The sequence below is a fragment of the Balaenoptera physalus genome, assembly GCF_965194825.1.
Source record: "Balaenoptera physalus genome assembly, chromosome: 1".
Taxonomy (NCBI): Eukaryota; Metazoa; Chordata; class Mammalia; order Artiodactyla; family Balaenopteridae; genus Balaenoptera; species Balaenoptera physalus.
The window spans coordinates 148,852,464-148,868,796 of NC_138882.1; the positions used below are offsets into that span (position 1 = coordinate 148,852,464).

The following is a 16,333-nucleotide window of genomic DNA, read 5'->3' on the forward strand; positions in this document are numbered from 1 at the left end:
CCTCCCCACTCCGACCAATTCTTCTAATTACGGAAATCTGACCCTGGAGACATGAGTGGAGGTGGTCTGGATTCCCCTCCCTGACAAGTGGCCCCTGGGAAGCTGGACCTCTCCTGGGACTCTGGGGGTTGGGCTGTCACTGAAGATAGGCCTCAGAGCCAAGGTTACAGGCTAGAAACCACCCTAACAACGGCAGCAGAAACAGCCTGTGTGTTCATTACATTCTGTGCCCCATGAATGTGTGTTTAATAAATGAAAGAATATTGATTTCATTGTGTTTGGAGGTTGGAACTTCCCGTCCCCAAGCTAAGTAGGTTGCAAAGCTTGGCACTGAAGCAGGTCTGGAGACGTCATGCAGCTGGAAAGCTGAAGTGAGCGGGGCAGGCAGCCCTCCCCTGCATCTGCTCGCTCTGCATCAGCCACGCCTCACCCCTTCCACTCCCTACTCCCTCCAGCCCAGGGACAGTGCCCTTCTTTTGTCCCCCTTATTTCCTCCTCCCCCTTCCCCGGGCTAACTCTTAGCCTTCTGTCCAGGCCCAGCTGAAATGTCAGCTTCTCCAAAGATCCTCTTAAATTCTCCTTCCTTTCTCCCCTTGCAGAGGGCCTGCCCTATGTTCTCAGAGGACCCTGCACTTCCCCTGGCATTACACTTGTGCCACTTAATTGTAATGAATAAAGTCATGGTTTGACTTTCCAGTTAGTCAATAAACCATGTAAGGGGAGCGAATGGCTCTGTCTTGTTGGCCATTTTATCCCTCACTATGGTGCCTGGAAGAAGGGAAGCACACATTAAGTATTTGTCGAATAAAGGAATGAACTCTAAAGTACGAGGGCAAAGACATGGGCCTTAGAGCCAAGGTCACGGGCCAAAAACCACCCTAAGGAGGGCAGCAGAAATAGCCTGTGTGTTCATTACATTCTGTGCCCCATTAATGTGTATTTAATAAATGAAAGAATATTGATTTCACTATTTTTGGAGGTTGGAACCCCTCGCCTTCCAACTAAGTATGTCTTGAATGGAGCAAACACCTTTTCCACCAAGAATCAGAATAGCCCGTGCTAATATATTCTGGGAGAGTTTTGGACCACAGATTAAAAAAAAAAAAGAAAGTTCCCTCCCTTCCAAACCACTTCCTTGAGGATGCACTGAATCACAGTGAATGGCCAATTGAGCTTCCAGTAGGCCCATTAGAAAGTGGGTTGTCATTAGAAAGTGGGTTGTCTCATATTACGTAGGATTAACATTAGGCATCTCTGTCTCAACCCAGTGAAAGGCCTCAAGTGTCCTTGGAATTTCAGTGACCTTTCCCCATCAATGACGACATTGTTCTCCCACCCGATGGCTTAATTCACAGGAAATACAACCCATTCCTCATCATCGCTGCCCACAACATCTGGGATGGGGGCCGAGGGCCTGGGAGCCCTGAGCTCCAGGCACTGAGATGTTACATTTCCTTGCACCAAACCTCCCGGGCTGCAGGGCCTCCTGAGATTTGTTTCCTGTATCTTTCTGCAATCTTTTTGATGGTCTTAGCTGAGAATTAGGAGGCAGTGGCACAGGCTCTAGGAGCCTAGCAGGTCTTAAACCTGTCATCAGCAGAGCTCCTCTGATGCAATAGGGTGAAGCTGGTGATCAAAAACCACCTAGAACTCAGGCAATGGTGTGGGATCCAAAGCCCAGGCAGACCATGTTCATTTAGGGGAAGGCACGAGGGAATAATGGCTGTTGACATGTTTGTTTTTGAATCCCCTCTATGGCCTAAAGACTTTGCTGTTTTGCTGCCTCCATTTTCCTGATGAGGGGCTGTGGCTCAGAGCACACAGCAATTGGATGGAGTATCTATTGAACACCTACTTGTGTTACATGGTATACTAGGGGCTTAAGTTCTTTTCCTCCTCTATTTCTCATTGCAGCCTTGCGATGTAGAAACTGAAGCCAAGGCAGGGTTGGCTAATTCTTTTCTGGTGCAATTCAGCCTCGTTAGGCAAACTTCTCCAGCAGCTTGGCAACCAAAGCAGAGAAGATGAGTGATTGAGTGGAGAAGAATGAAGCATCCATAGGATGGTGAGAGGTGAGTTTGGGCAGGGAAGGAGGTGAGGCTGGTGGGAAAGCAAGGATGGGTCTTATTCAAGGTGAATCCCTCATGCCGGGAGCATGATCGGCACTCAGAACATGTCTTCTGAACAGATGTGTGAATGCTAACCGGGGACTGATGGGCAGGTGAGCCAAGTTCCTGGAGGGTCCAGGGAGGCCTTAGAGCAGTAGGTATACAAGTGAGCTGCTAGGAGCTGGGAATACTAGTGGGGGAATACTAGCGGGGGGAATACTAGTGACCTTTAAGATTCTCAGAAGAGGAGCCATTTGGAGGGATGAAGTGATGGCAAGGGCCACCGTGGGACCATTACTGGGCAGCTGCAGAAGCATGTGGCAATGGCCACTGGCGCTGAGGAGCAAGAGGCCAATGAGAAACAGCCTGGAGTAACTCCTTGCATGCACCCCCGGGGTCTTTCACACTATTCTGTGTGGGGATCGGATGGATGCACGTCTCTAACAACTTTGAAGAGTCAAGTGTCAGGCTTCTCCAAAGCTCTACTTCCAAGGGGGAGAAAAGACTATAAACAAAGACTGTAAACGTCTCTATATCAAGGTCCACTTTGCCCTTGTGACGTGAATGTCACCTGTAGTGTGTAACCAGGAAGCTCAGACATGGGCTGTGGTGCCTCCCAGCGTGTCTGTGGATTTGGTCGGTGGAAGGCAAAGACAGTGCTGATCTATGAATACATTTTCTTTTTCATTCAGGCGCTGCCTTTACTCAGTCAGCCCTGGCTTCCTGCAGCAGAGGTCTGGGCTGTAATAGAGCTGGTCTTATTTTTTATTAAGTTCATGAACTTTAAAAGGAAGGAACTTGAAAAAAAAGGTCTCATTACCTCGGGAATGAAGGCTCATGCTTCTTTTAAAGCCAGACACTGGTGTGGCCTTGCTTGTTATAGACACAAATAATCTGGGTGGAAAATTGCAATGGAGTGGCAAGGAGAAAACAGGATGGCTTCTTGGGGTGAAGCAGGTGGGGTGGGGGAGGAAAGGTCAGTGAAAGGTCAACCTAAAATGGAGAGATCCTGAGGAAAGGCATGCAGACTTCAACTGTGGCTAGACATTTGTATAGATTGACTTTGTGAAGACAGAATCTGCCATAGACCCTTCCAGAATCTGGGATAATGGGAAGAACATAGTCTCTGGATTCAGATGAATTTGGCTTTAAATTTCAATTTGGCTACTTACTATAAGCTTCATGACCTACAATTTCCCAAACCTCTTGAGTTTCAGTTTCCAAACCTGTACAATGTAAAAGAATATCTACCTGGCAGGAGCGTTGAGGGGATTGGATGAGACAGTGCAGGAAAAGTGTCAGGCACTGGGTTTATAAAGAGAAATGCGGTACAAGGCTTCGAATTCACATTACTGTTATTGTTAGTATTTTTTGCTGCAAAAAGCTTTATTGTTTCCATTTGGTCCAAGTCTTGGGAGAGGGCTCCAGGACAGTTAAAAAGCTGTTCAGTGGCTGCAGAGAGAGGCTTCAGGCAGAAGCACTGACACCAGAGGGGGCTTCTCAAAGGCCGCTGGGCTCCAGAGGCTCCTAGTGGTGCTTGAGGGTGGAGCCTTTCGAGGAAATACTTGCCCAGCCCCACCTGGGGACCAGCCAGCCTGCAGAGGTTGGTCAGGTGGTCACCCATCTTCTTGATGAGTTTCACCTGCTCATCCAGGAAACAGCTCTCCAGGAAGTCTGAGAGCTGGGGGTCTGTGTGGGCAGAACCCAGGGCATGCAGAGCAAAAAGCGCCTGGTTCAGGTTCTTCTCCATGAACAGGGAGGCTTCCACAGCAGCCTGGGCTTTACCCCACTCATCTTGAGATGGCTTCTGCAGGTCCTGGAAGAGGGTATGGCCGCAGCGCTGGTTTTGCATCTTCAAGAGACATTCGGTGCCCTTGTGCTTCTCCTCAGCCAATTCATGGAAAAAGTCACCCACGCCCTCCAGAGCCACATCATCGTGGTGGAAACAGAAGCCCAGAGAGAGAGGTAGGTGTAGGAAGCCTGCAGATGCAGGTTCACCAGGCGGTGGATGGTGGTCTCCACCTGGGTAGAATAATTCTGAAAAATCCGGGAGCTCATGGTTGATCAGCAATAAGGAGCTAAGCTCAACAAATGGTGTTGGCTGGTCCCAGAGGCTGAGGATAGCTGATTGGTTGGTTCTGAAAGTTGTGGCTGGAAAAATGGTTGGTGGGTGGTCGGAGGCTAGAGGAAGGGGTGTCCCTGGGTCGGTTCTGCCCAAACACTGTTGAAGCAAGAGACAGATCCACGGGACCACCAAGCACACTGCTCCTGGTCACCTTCTTTAACGAAATATATCTTCGAGTTATCCAGCGCAGCGGTTCACACGATTTAATTGTTAACTGACCAGGAGGCTGACTGCCGCACTGGAGTTTTCCTCCTCTGCAAAGTGTCATCAGAGGACTGCTGGATATCAGGGCCCAGGCTGGCCTAGTGTTCGTCAAACTTCTCTGTTGATGGGAATTTCCTGGGGGTACTTGTTAGACCTTACACGTTTCTGACTTCATCCCAGACCCATTGAATGAGGAGCTCCAGGGACCCAGGATGCTGTGTATTTAACAAGAACCCCAGACAAGTCTTGTCATCAGAGAATTTGGGGAAACACCAGCAATCCTAGCTGTACCATTGACTGATTAGTGATAACAAGCTAGTTTTAAAATACATTTTAAAAATGTAAAGTAAAAATTTACTATAAAGATGATCTCTAAGATCCAGAGTTATTTATAAAACACCCTTTGACTGATATTTGGGGGAAGAGTGTATCATTTTGCTCTTGGGAGAAAGATGTTCTTTCATTCCTCCCTGCCTTTGCTGTTACTGTTCTCTCTGTCTGAAATTCTCTCTCTACCTTGTCTACCTGGCAAATCCTGCTCCTTTTTCAAGGGTCAGTTCAACAATCACATCCTCTGAAAAGCTCCCATGATTCTCTCAGGTAAATCAGCTGCTTCTTCCTCTCTGTGCCCTTTGTGCCTTTGTGTTATGTCTTTTGTAAGATGAATCACATCATATTATGTGTTTGTTTTTATGTTCCTCTCCACATTAGTTTTTGCGTATAAAGGTCAAGAGCGTGGGTTCTGGAATCAAAGTGCCTAGATCTGAATCTCTCTCTCTGAAGAGATCAGAGCAGACAAAACAGAAGAGATTACCTTGAATTGGGTGTTGGAGGATGAGCAAGAATTGTCCAGATGGAGAAAGGAGATTTCCAGTGAACAGCAGGTGCAAAAGTGTGGAGGTCACAGAAAAACACACTTTTCCCATCCTGAACCATTTTTAATGAGAAACTCGTTTTTTGCAATAATATCTCTTAAGATCTTGAAAATTTTCCATTAAGTCACTTTTGGTGTCTTTTCATTAGACTTTATTTACAAAGGCCATAAAAGGGCCTATTGTAATTCTGAAAATAATGTTTTAAATGGTTAAACCAAAGGGAGTCTGGGCTAGTCCTCAGATACCCCTGTATGATTTTGCAAAGCATATGACCCTGCGTGTGAAAGGCTTTGGTTGCAAACATGCCTGGTTCAAAGCATGCCTCTTCCACGTATCACTGGGTGGCTTTGAGCAAGTTACTTATCTTCTCTGAGCTTCTCATGTGTAAAATAGAAAATTAACACCCTTTCCCTCTACTCTCTCAGAGTTGAATGGGGCACTTAAAAAATAGATAACAGTTAGAAAGATTTTAAAATAATCTTGATAGACCAGGGCACTAAGCTAATACTATTTACAAGAAATTTTAAAAAGATAAATGTCAAGTCCAGAATTTAAGATTACATATAAAATGGAACTACTGGCTTGAGGAAAATTAGTAAGGTAGCAGCTCATGTCAGAAACACCGGAAAAAATTGTTAGAAATCAAGTTCAATTGACTCCAATGGGGTACTGGAACACTAAAAATGTGCTCTTTACTTTGGCATCATAACTAGGTTGGCAAACATTTTTTAGCTGTGTAATGCCAAGCGTTGTCAGGGAAGAGGGCATTGGGACCCCTAATGCACTGCTGGTGGGAGTGTGGACTTATGTAGTCACTCTGTAGAACAATCTGGCACTACTTGAGCACATTAAGTTTGTATATGCCTGTGATCTGTCAGTCCCACTCTTTGTTTGTGGCAAACTCTATAGATTGGTTCAGCCAACTTCCTTCTGCCTCACTTAGAATGTGATTTCCTGCACCCTAGGGGATGGAAAGGTAAAATCTATATTTTCCAGATGCCCTTATTGTTCAGGTTCCATTAATGACCTAGCTTCCTCCAAGCAATGTATGTATGTGATATTTGGAAGGTGGAAGTGATTATCATGAGGCAGAGGTCTTGTTGCTGATGTGTCTGTTATTTTTGTTGGTACGTGTGGTCACAAAGACTTTTAGGTAGCTGAAATTTATTTTTCAGAAGATGTAGTAGAGGGCCTGATATCTGGTCCTAACATGGTGAGTATCAAGAAGCTGGGCAATGGGCCTCCCTGCTTTCAGAGAAGTGGTGTTGGTTTCTAGATCCTCTGGCCCATTGCTCCCTGGTGGGTCAGTTCTGCTGTGTAGTTCCAGGTGTCATTCCTGGAAGCTTGACCTAAATCCTGCTTTCTTCCAACCATTTAAAAATAAGAATTCTCTCCTATATATATATATATATATATTTATTTTTTTCCTAAACTAGGTCAAGGAGATTCTGGCAACTAAAACTGATCCAAGAGAACTTCTCATAAATGGGATGTGAATGAGGATGCTCATCACAATATTACATGCAGCAGCTGGGAGAAGGAGGTCACCTGTTTACCGTCATTGAGGGGATAGATTTAGAAAATGAGCTGGATGTACACTCAGGAATACTATGCAGCAATTATAGTCAAGGAAATACTATGCAGCAATTATAGTCAAGGAAATGATTGTCCACATGGTGATGTGGACAGATCTTAATAATAGCCTTTAGTTTAAAAAAAAAAAAAAGAAAATGTAGTTTATAGCATAATACCATTTATGCAAATTGAAATATACATGCATAAAAAACAACTACATGATTGACACTGACATAAACCCTCATCTAATCTTTCTCACATTAGACTGAGTGCCTAATCAGGAGGGAGAAATAAAAGTCAGGAATGCAGACAATGAGGAATAAAGAAACAAAGGGGCCTTGTACATAGTGACCCATGAACTTAGGAGAATGATCTTTGCACCTGAGATGGGGAAAAGAAAAGAAGAACCAATGTCATATATCACAGGAGAAAATCTTCCACATCTATACTGCAGCATAAATGTTTCTGTGCTATACGCTAAAAGGGGCATTGACAAAAAACTAATGCCTATAAGGAGGGAGAGAGGATGATGAGGGGACTGCACATGGGTCACAAGAGCAATGATTGAAGATCATGGGGTTATTCAGCCTGGAGGAGAACAGAGAGGGAGATAGGGTGACCAACCATCTTGGTTTACCTGGAATTTTCCCAATTTTAGCACTGAAAGTCCTATGTCCCAGGAAACCCCTTAGTCCTGGGCAAACCAGGATGGTTGGTCACCCTAGGGAGACATCACTGGTGTCTGCAACTATCTGAAGCACTTTCCTAGAGACAGGAAGTAAAGATATGTGACTCTGTGTACCTTCAGAGGGCAGACTTTAGACTACTGGGAAGAACAAAGCTAGAGGAAGGAAATTTCTGGTTCAATCCGTTGAGGACTTTCTAACAACCAGCTATGAACCAGTGAGCAGTTACTACTCTTGACCACTACCATTTAGTGAGTTCCTGCTGTTACCATGTCCAAGCTCGTTCTCCTTACCACACGACAGGCCAATAAATCGGGAGACCGAGGTGTTGGGGCAAGGAATAATGACTTTATTCGGAAAGCCAGGAGTCTGAGAAGATGGTGGACTAATGTCCTAGAGAACCATCTTACCCAAGTCAGAATTCAGGCTTCTTTTATACTAAAAGGAGAGGGAGTGTTGTTGACTGTTGCAAACCTCTTGGTGTTGGAATCCTTTGTTCTTACAGCTGTCCACATAGATCAGGTCATGATGTTCCTGTAAACCTCCAACAAGACCAATGTTATTCTCTGTTCTGCAACTTTTTATCTCTATGTGAATGGAAATTGTTAAACCCTTAAAGGCCAGAGCCTTGAGAATGGGCTATCCTGTATATTTCAGGCTATAGGCAACATTCTTAACTCCAAGCAAAAGCAAAAGAATACAAACGTAAAAGAAACAGATCCAGTATGGAGTCAGATCTCTTCTTCCCTATTACACTGCAAGGTACATAATAATCTCATTCAGTCTTCACAGTACTGCATTGAACTTATGAAGAAACAAAATAACATTCTCAAGGTCAGACAATTAGGGGTTTGAACATAGGACTGTTTGACTCCAAGAAGCCCAGTCTCTTAACTAATACCTTTTAAGGTAATCTTAAGTGTTCTTTCTACTCCAAGATGGTAAAATTAAGTGCTACATTGCATGTTACAGACTAACAATGCTTAGAAGTTCAGAGGTGAGGAATTTCTATGAAAGCTGGTCTAGTCAGGGATTAATTGTGACTTGATTTTGAAAACACTTGATTGTCCTAAGAAGTCTAGCAGCAGACACCATACTGAGAGTCTGCCTCTGGCTGGAACTCTCAGTGGCACTTGATAAGGAAAGAGCTCTGAAGAGGTTTACAATGTGCTAACTACAGTAGCCCAGCACAGACCCGCCTATTGTCGAGCATAAAAAATCAGGTGCAGTTTCTGTTTCTAGATGCAGGATGGATAACCAGGATCATTACAAATGGCTTAATAATAATAATAGCTACCATTTTATTTTGGTACATATACTGTGTGCTAAGCATGGTGAAAAGTGCTTTAGACATAACCAGAGCCTAACATCAGAATATGGTAGTCAGTCAATAAATATTTGATGAGCAGATAATCTCGTTTAATTTTCTCCTGCACAACTATACCTGGAGACTCTACACAAGCCTTCATGGCCGGTCCTATTATTATGCCCATTAGATAGATGAGGACACTGAGACTCAAGAAATCGTATTGCTATGGTCATACTCTTTTATCTACTACTGTAGTAAAGATAGTAAGTTGGAGATATGTGGACTTACCTGCCTTTAACAGATCTAGCAAACCAGATCACATGCATTATTTTGTTGTATAATAGGTAGAGCCCAGTTTTTGCATATTTTAACATTACTAATAATTACATTTCTCCTTTTAGGTTTCAACACATTGTTCTTGCCAGTGGAGGTATTTTAAAGTTTTGCTCTCATTTTTTCCCTTGATTTTATTTATTCATTTTTGGATAGATATACTTTAAACTTGATTGTGTCATCTACCATCGTTTCCCAGATCTTGTCTGATTACAAGTATTACCTGGAGCTCTTATTAACAACTGTGATTTCTAGGTCAGCCTCCTGAGATTCTGCTTCATTATCTGTGATAGCATCTGTCACATTATAGTATAATTAGCTATTTACTATGCAATGAACTTCTCAAGGGAAAGCACAAAGCAAGGGCTCAACAGTTGCTTATTGAATGGATGAATGTATTTAATGGGCTTATCTTACGAATCTTTATCAAGTAATTTATACAGTTGTTAAACGGCAAAGGCAAAGAAGTGATGACAGTATTCTCCCTCCAGACTAATCTTCATACATTCATTAATACATAAATTTAACCAACTACAAATTTGTCTAAATGACATTGTCTTCCTGCTAATGTTTTTCTCTTTTCACAGGGACGTTATACAAGATTTGTCAAATGCTCAAATGGATTTATGATTTGAAAAACTATGTAAATCCCAATCATCACTTCTTTGCTTTTAAAATGCTCCTACATTTTACTAGGAATCAGTTACAAGTTAACCTGCTTATGGTCTTAAATTCACCTTTAGTTGCTTTTTGAAAAACTAACACTTGTATCCATCTCTTGTCTGTGGCATTTCTCTAATTCTCCAATATTTAAGAAATTCCTCAAAATGTTTTTACTATTTCAATTCAGGGGCATACTTGAACTGGATTGGTTGAGTAACTTAGATGTGTTGGTTAGGCATTCATTCATTCATTCATTCATTCATTCAGTTTTACTGCCTTTGTTGAGTATCTACGGTCTGCCAGGTTTGTGCAAGATACCTGGGATATGGCACTGAGTGAGATACGGTTCTCACAGTTGAGGCAGGGCTAACAAAATTTAATAATCAATTATATTATAATGGGGACTTCCCTGGTGGTCCAGTGGTTAAGACTCTGTGCTCCCAATGCAGGGGGCCTGGGTTTGAACCCTGGTCAGGGAACTAGATCCCTCATGTCACAACTAAAGAGCCCTTGTACCACAACTAAGACCCGGAGCAACCAAAATAAATAAATAAAACTAAATAAAATAAATATTAAAAAGATTATATAGTATGGAAATACGTATGGAAATATGTTAATATAAATGTTTCAGACATTACATGAAATTTCTAAAAATCTTAAAAAAAAAAAAAAAAAAAAGATTATATAGAGATGGAGGTAAGCTCAGATTACTTAGAACAGAGAAGAGCTTTGACATCAGCCTGGAGTCAGAGGAATCTTCCTGGAAGAGCTGATCCTTGGGCTGGGGCTCAATGGACCTGGTCAGGCAGAGATGGGGAGGAGCATTTTAGGCAAAGGCAGAGCATTTGCCAAGCTTGGAGACTGGGAGGAATAAGGGGGCAACTGAGGAAGGGAATTGGCAGGAATCTTGGGCCTTCTCTCCAAGACCCAATGTAGGATCTTTTAGATCACGTAATCATTCAATGATCATCCCTCTGTCCTCTACTTGAACTCCAGGGGTGGGCAATTCTAGGCTCAAGAGGAAACTAACTACCCACCACTAACAATATATTGGCATGGAATGGGAATTGTGTGGAAACAATATTACTCCAACCAGTGAGCTGGCAGATTCAAACAGATGCCTACGGGGCTGATGGGAGAGAATGAGAAATTTTATAAATTCGACTCTGAGGAAGCCCATATTCGTTTAAGTCTTATTACAAGCACATGCCTTATATAATCACGCTAGTTAGTGCCGTGTGCTCCTTATCCATTTCACAGAGCTGTCTGGAAAGCTAGGATTTATATTTATCCATGGCTGCTCTGTCTGTAATCGAGAAGCTTTGCTTTTGACTCCTGCAGAAGTTTCCGTTTAAATAAAAATAAAATTGAAATCAAATGCTGCATTAGAAGCTGCTCGCTCCCTCTGCATTTGCTAATCACCCCTTCTCATTATTTAACCTCAGAAATCAGAGCCTCTGAAACTGATGAGTATAACTGCATACACGCCATCCATTTGTTTATTGACTCTGCTTATTCCCCTGTGAAACTGCCCCATGTGACTGTTTAATAGAGAAAAAAGTGTTTTCTCAAGGTGTGGGCTCCAATCACTGTGCACAGGAATCACTGGGAAATTTACTAAAAATGAAGATTCCTCAGACCCCACACAGACTTTCTGCTTCAGAAGTTCTAGAGTTAATGTCAAGGGATCAGCATTTTAAACCATCTCTGGTTGATGCCTATTCATATTCACCTACTATGTGAATATACTGTGAGCACTGGCTGTGTACCAGTGCTGGGGTTCAAAGTTGAATAAGACACGGTTCCTGCTCCCAAGCCACAGTCTGGTGAGTGACAAATGAGCACCTCCATTTCACTCAAACTGATTAGTTCAAGGATGGCGCACACGCAGCATGAGTGGTGACATAGTGGGATGCCTTGGCTTGGTGGTGGGTGATGGAACAGGGGATTTTTGCTATTAGTGAAAAAAATCAAAGGTTGCAAATATTTTTTAACAAAATGTGTCTTAAGTCTGATTCTGGATTTTCCCATGTTATTTAAAAATATTGTTATTACAAAAACATTCATATATACACAAAAGTGGTGAGAATATAATAATAATAATGGTTCAATAATAATAATGGTACAATAATAATATAGTGTAGCATAATACAGTTCAAGAGTATAATAAACTCCATATAACCAGTATGCATGTGTGGTATGTATGTGTGTGTGTGTGTGTGTATGTATATATGTATATATATATATATATATATATAATTATATATATATATGTATAAGTGACTTTGCCTCTCTTGCTTCATCACCTGCCCCCCCACCCCAACTCCACCCAATTGTTTGTTTGTTCAAATCCCAGGTCTCATATCATTTCACTTGTGAATAGTCCAGGGTATGTCTTATAGGAATATGGACATTTTCTGAGCTAACCATAGGGTTATCATTATACCTAAAGAAATTCACTGTAAGGCCTTGGTGTAGTATTCAGATTTCTCCAATTATCTCAAGAATGTGATGTAACACTGTTCACATCGAGATCTAAATAAAATCCACACATATTGCATTCAGTTGTGTTTCTTAAGTCTCTTGTAGTCTAGAACAGCCCTTCTTCCCTGGGCCCTTTCCCTGATCCCTCCTCTTTTACGCCATTTTTCCTATGGAAGAAACCAGGTCTTAATAGAAAATCCCACATTCTGAATGTGTCTATTTGCTTCATTGTGGTATCATTTAACTGATTTACCTACTCTTTCTATTTACAGTAAACTAGAAGCTAGTTCTAAAGCCTTTGCTGAGAGTCGAGTTCAAGGATTTTTCCAAGAGCATTTCGTTGCTGGTGCTATGCACTTCTTGCTGCATCACATTAGAAGGCGCAGAAAGTCTGATTGTACCATTTTAATGATGCTAATTTGATCAAGGGTTTCAGATGGCGACAGTCTGATATCTCCACTCTAAATTTTCCTTTAAACTTTCATCTAATGGTGTCATCTACAGACAACCTTTGCTTGAATCAATTATTTTGTTAGGGGTTGAAAATGGGCACTTTTTCTAATTCTGTCATTCTTTCCCATGTCTTGGCTGGAATTCTTCTCTAAGGACCCATTATACTGATAAACTATGAGTATCTGTTTATTCTGAAATATTTTCCATTGAGGAAAGGCAAGATAAATGGTTCTGTCCCTTTAACCACTGATGTTCAGTTGAGTTGGTACCTAGTTACCACTGATGGTGAACACTGTTTGAGTGCTGAGCTTATTTATTTATTTTTCTATTGGGTATCCTTTTGAGCACATGGGTTTTTATATGCAGTGTATTTCAAGACACTTGCCATGAGTCCTTTTATCACATCCTCAGTACTGTTTGATAGCTTCCCTACATTCTGGTACAAGTCTATGGAAATTCTTTCCCCCAGATCTTAATCATCATCCACTTTTCAGAGGAGTCCCTGTTTCTTTTGGAAGGGAATGGTCTTTATAAGCCACAATTCGGGTGCTAGGGATACTCACGGCCATGAGGCTGTGATTGCTTCTAGGCCTTTTTAGTGGGCAGAGCTAGAAAATACCTATTTAAAAAAATTATATTCAAGCTAATCACTGACAATCCAAATACAGTAATATCAAATTTAACTTAATTGAATTTATACTTGTTTCTCTTTTCTCCTACACTAAAAATCTTGGTTCTTGATAAAATTAGCATAAATACTTCTTTGCTATATCTAGAATATATTCCTTTGTGGTTGGAGAAAACGTTTGATATGATTTCAGTCTTCTCAAATTTATTAAGACTTGTTTTCCCTTTCCACTCTCACTTATGTGCATTCCAATATAATCTCTTGAGTGGGAGTTGAAGCAGTGAAGTTTCAGCTGGCAGCACGCTGGCTACCATTTGTTGGGTGCTTATTATGTGGTGAGAAAAATTTAAATGGCTTATGTTTAAATGATTAACTCATTTAATCCTTATGCCAACTCTATGAGATGGGTACTATTATTATTCCCATGTTACAATTGGCGAAGCCAAGGAACCAAGACATTTAATAACTTGCTCAAGATCACACAAATGGTGAATGGCAGAGCTGGACTTTGAATTGATGCAGTTGGGCTGCAGAGTCCCTACTCGTAGCCATGAGAAATCCTGCCGCTCTGAAGCCAACTGCTTTAGGTCAGAGTAAACGAAGAGCTTGGGAAATCTAATTCCCACGGTTCTCCAGTCCACACCCACCGCTTCCTTCTCCTTCAGTAACTCAGTTTCTGTTTCACTGACTAACTCTAGCCCGTTCTGTGCTCTCTGCTCACTATTGAAGATAGTAGGCATTTCATAAATACTTTCAGATCTGCTTCTGGTCATTCATTCAGCAAACCAGTAACTCTGAAGCACAATCTGATTCATACGTAAACAGGAAAGAAAATCTATTTCTGTTGTGATTTTTAGGAAACTAGAGTATTCCAGCTTGAATGTAAGTTTTGTGGTTTTTTTTTTTTTTTTTTTTGAGAACAAGTACACATTCCAGCACAAAAATATTCTTGTGCCCTGCAAATCCCCTTCGGCCTTATTAAACCTTAGAATTAAGGCTGGGTGGTATAGTGGAAAGTGCCTGGAAGACTTGGGTTCTCATCAGTTTGATCTTCACATAAAAGAAGCTGGGTGGAGCCCATCAGAGGCACTGACCACAAGGAATGCCTTGCGGCTGGAGGATTCTGGGCCCAAGCTGTAGAGGGAGAGTGTGTACTCAGCACATCTTTACATGGCATAGCTTAAGTGATAGTGAGGGTAGCCAAAATCTTAACCAAGAAGGAAGGAAGAGTGGAACATTAAGCATCACATTAGGGCAAAGACAGCAAGGCCAGTGGTGAGAAAATAATAGGCAAAGTCAGTAAAAGTCAAGTAGCAGGAGAGAGTCAGGTGCAAGTGATGGGCAAAGTAGACCATTCTGGACTAAGATGGTGGATGAAAGAGGAAACATGCCGAAGTCTCATTTACATGGCACTTAGTGTAGATTTCCAAGGTGGCTCTGGCTGTTGAAAGGCTCGCTACACAAAATGTAATCCACAGATCCCCATCTCTGTCTCAGCTCAGACCTACTGGGTCAGAATCTCCTTTCAAACAAAATGGCAGCTAGATTGAGGAGCACAGAGCTGGAGGAGCACAGACCAGAGGGACTTTGACAATGGCACCTATGCAACTTAGAGAAGTCCATTTCCCTCTCTGGGGCTCCAATTCCTCATTTCTAAAACAGACAGGTCACATTTAAGCTTTCAAAGTATCTTTTAAAAATTGGAATCTCACTCCTGCTCTGTGCCACTGATGCCACCTCCTCCCCTGCCCACGGGTAGAGCGCAGCATGAAGGGGCTGGAGTGTTCTGGTGCCACTGTGGTGATGGAGCTCCCTGAGTTGTCAAGGGTTGCAAGGCCCGGGCCTGTCTGGTCCGCATGGCCCACAGGCTCAGCTGGACCACACGGAGGTGGTCCACACCTTTCCACTGGGAGAGATGAACTGTTTCCTGATCAGCTATTGAGGTGCCACATGATACGACTCAGAGACGTGGGGAATTAGCTCCCCATGGGGTAAACCTTCATCAATGGGAAAGGGAGACCAGGAGGAGCAAGGCAGATACATTTCTCTCTTTCCTCCCTTCTGGGGAGTGCTGAGTTGCAGTGTCTGTTTGAAAAGCCTCTGGAAATTGATAGTGGTTGAAGGAATGAACATGCCTCTGTGGGATGAGCATCTCTTTGCAGCTCACCCTGAAGAGCGGTATCATAGCAACGTACAAATCACATTAGCTTACGTATTTCTTTCATTCACGTCTGCTTTTCTTCTTCACCTTGGCCTCCCTTGACTTTCACCTCCAACTGGAAGTACCAGCACTTTAATCCTTGCCTCAGACTGCTTTCTAGAGGATGAAGACAAAACTGAATGTCAAATACATCATGCGGTTTAATCGCATGATGTATTTGACATCCCATTTTATAGAATATGTAGACAAATGGTGTGTGTGAGTTGTCCAAGGCCATGCGATTAGGGAGTGCCAGAGCTGGATCTTTATCCTAAGCCTATTGGCCCCAAGTCCATGTACTTCTTTACTCATTTAAAAAAACTGAGATTTATGGAACATCAGTTAACATGCCAGTTTTTCCACTCAATCCTCACAACCACCCTGGGTGGTAGGGATCATTGCCCTCAATTTACAGATGGGGAAACCAAGGCTTAGAAAGTTATTGGATTTGCCTGAGGTCAAACAGCAAGTAAGTGGGAGAACTCAGACTTAGAGTTCTGCTTCATTACACAGCAGTTAACGAATAATCCCTGATGCCTATGTGCCTGTATAAGGGCTTTGCATCCACATTACTGTGACAGCTAAGGCTGATTAAATACTATGAAAATCACTGCGACAGACATCCTTCTGTACAAAAATCTCAGTGAAAAGGCTTAAAGTGGTTTTTAAACAAATCTGTCTCATGGCTAT

General features: G+C 42.4%; 1 long non-coding RNA gene and 1 pseudogene across 1 annotated transcript; one reads left to right on the plus strand and one right to left on the minus strand.

Annotated features, from left to right (window-relative positions):
• The window catches only part of LOC309638782, a 390,227-nt gene that overhangs the window by 170,729 nt on the left and 203,165 nt on the right, over positions 1 to 16,333 (plus strand).
• Positions 3,320 to 6,732, minus strand: LOC309638771 (ferritin light chain pseudogene; annotated as a pseudogene). The gene has a single exon. The product of its transcript is annotated as a ferritin light chain pseudogene (transcript).